Here is a 2,844-nt window from a genome sequence, read left to right as displayed (position 1 = left end):
GCCCGGGAGCAGAGCCTTTTACCTCGACGGCGCGCGCCCCTGAGCCAATCAGACCTCGCGGTGCCCCTGACGTCACTGGCCTGCGCCAGCGCCGTGCAGTCAGGGAGGCCTCTTCACCCAAGGCAGCAAACTGCAAACGGGACCTTTGGTGCTCTGGCTGGACTTTTGGCCTGAGTCCCGTGAAACTAGTCGCCTCAATAAAGTCTTAAATCTTGAGGGATGTTGGCTACAGACCCCCTGATCGGTGCCGGGAGGGGATCTGAGGGGCAAATGAAGAAGGCGTCGAGTAGAGCTGCGGACCCCAGAGATGGCTGCCGCTCCCTGAGAAAACGGCCAATCCAATGAAAGAGATGATGTGACGTCACTAAGTGCTAGGCAGATTGTGTTGCCTAAGGATTGGGTAAAAGCGAGGGGGTGGGGACAGTGGCTGGAAAAGGCGGGAATATGTCTTTTCAGGATAGCCGTGCCAGCTTTCCGGGAAGTTCCAGATTTAGGAACTTTCTGTTCCAGAAGGATCTCAGGATGGTTTCTGAGAAGGGAATAAAAAGACTTGGAGTAAATACCCGACAATGGTTCTGAGTGGGGTCCACCTCATCTGGAAGCATAGCCTAAGGCCCAGCGGTTCTCAACCTATGGGTCGCGACCCCTTTGGCAGTCGAACGACCCTTTCACAGGGGTCGCCTAAGACCATCCTGCATATCAGATATTTACATTACGATTCATCACAGTAGCAACATTACAGTTATGAAGTAGCCACAAAAATAATTTTATGGTTGGGGGTCACAACATGAGGAACTGTATTAAAGGGCCAGAAGGTTGAGAACCACTGGCTGAGCCCTTTCCCTGAGAGAATAGCCAATTGCAAGCCACAGAGTAGTATGACATCACTTGGTGCTAAGCAGAATTCCATCCTACCCAACAGCTGGGTACCTACAGGCCACAGGGATGGGGTTAAAAAGGCTGAACACAGTAAATACAATGGAATGGAAGGTTGTCATGGCCTAGGATCTTCTTTGCCACCCTGACCTCTGCCCCCTGCACATAAAATCAACAACACAATTTCCATTTGGGTGACCTTTGCAGGAAAGCCACTAAGAGAGTCCTTTGAGGAAGTCTCAGAAGAAGGGATATGACTTAAAGTCCATTTGGGCTTAGGGACCAACCCTGTTCCTTCCTTGAGAGAAAGTGGCCTCTCAGCCAATGGGGAGCTAGGGTGGGCCATAGTGTTATAGAGAGAATGGGTCCTCCAGCAATAAATGTCCGGGGTATGCTCCTGACGAGACTGAAAAGGGCAGGACACAGCCTCCAGGAGGACACTGATCCCCAAGCTACCAATAATCTATACTAATAATAGCCTAGGTGGTCATCACGCCCTCATGTCGTCACAAGATGGCTGCGTGAGGCCTGGGGTTCCTGTGGCTCTGTGCAGCGTGGAGGAGGCGGGTCACAGCGGAGGAGGTGGGTTGTGGCAGGGGAGGGCAGTTGGGAGTGATCAGGCTGGCAGGGGAGGGCAGTTGGGAGCGATCAGGCTGGCAGGCTGAGCGGCACTCCCCGCTGTGGGAGCACACTGACCAGCAGGGGGCAGGTCCTGCATTAAGCATCTGCCCCCTGGTGGTCAGTGCACGTCATAGCGACCGGTCGTTCTGCCATTCGGTCTATTTGCATATTAGCCTTCTATTATACAGGATAGTTGTCTTTTTTTTTTTTAACCATTTCTCCATCTCTTCCACTAGAATGTGAACTCCATGGGAGCAGAGATTTTGTTTTGTTCATGGCTGTATCCCTGGTATCTAGAAAGGTGCATGACACATGGTATATGCTCAATAAATACTTATTGAGAAACATCGACGAATGGTCTAATTGGCAACCCAACTGAACCTGAAGTGATGCCTCAAACATCTGTAGTGTTAGGAGCCATAGTAAACCCCAAGTAACTGTGGCTTAAGCAAGACAGAAATTTATTTCTCTCTTGCATAGCAGAGGTTTGGAGATCGTCAAGCCACCAAGAACCTACTAGCTTTCCTCTCCACCATCTTCAGAACGGCCCTTGTCCTCGCGGCCCAAGATGGCAGATAGTGCTCCAGCCATCATGTCTGTATCCTTGCAGCAGAATGAAGGAAGGAAAAGAAACAAAAGGCCAACACAGCTGATTTATAATGATGTCTTCCAAAAGCAGCTACACCATCCCTCTGTTCTCATTGTCCAGAAGTTAGTCACATGACCAGACCTAGCTGCAAGAGAGGATGGAAACATAGACCCCAATGCTGGGCTCTCTTGGACCCAGCTAAATAGGCTGTTTTGATAACCAGGAAAGAGAAAAGAAAGGATATTTGGAAAAAATTAGCTTACCAGGTTTATGTCAGACCCTCAACCAATCAGAATCCAGAATATACTACAACATCATGGGGTGCTAGGCAGAACAGTTTTTGGCGTTTGCGGGGGTGAGGGGGGGGCGGAGGCTAAGATTGAAAGTGGTTGATGTCTGGCCCTGACATTCCATCGCACCTTCTGCAGCCCTAACCTTGGATTTGTGTTTGTTTTGTTCCCTGCTGTTACCATAGTGCCTAGAACATAATAGGCACTCAATAAATATCTGTTGAATAAATAGGCAGGTCTTATTATTATTCACATTATACAGATGAAGGAATTGAGGTACCCAGGGGGACTCCACCTTGAGATGAGGGTAGGGATTCAAACGCTGGTGTGTTTGGCCAGAATTATTATTATTATTTTTAGATAAATTTTTAAAAATTTTTTTATTATTGATTTCAGAGAGGAAGGGAGAGGGAGAGAGAGATAGAAACATCAATGATGAGAGAGAATCATTGATTGGCTGCCTCCTGC

The sequence above is a fragment of the Myotis brandtii genome, unplaced genomic scaffold (genome assembly GCF_000412655.1).
Source record: "Myotis brandtii unplaced genomic scaffold, ASM41265v1 scaffold601, whole genome shotgun sequence".
Taxonomy (NCBI): Eukaryota; Metazoa; Chordata; class Mammalia; order Chiroptera; family Vespertilionidae; genus Myotis; species Myotis brandtii.
Note: the sequence above shows the minus strand (reverse complement) of the source record.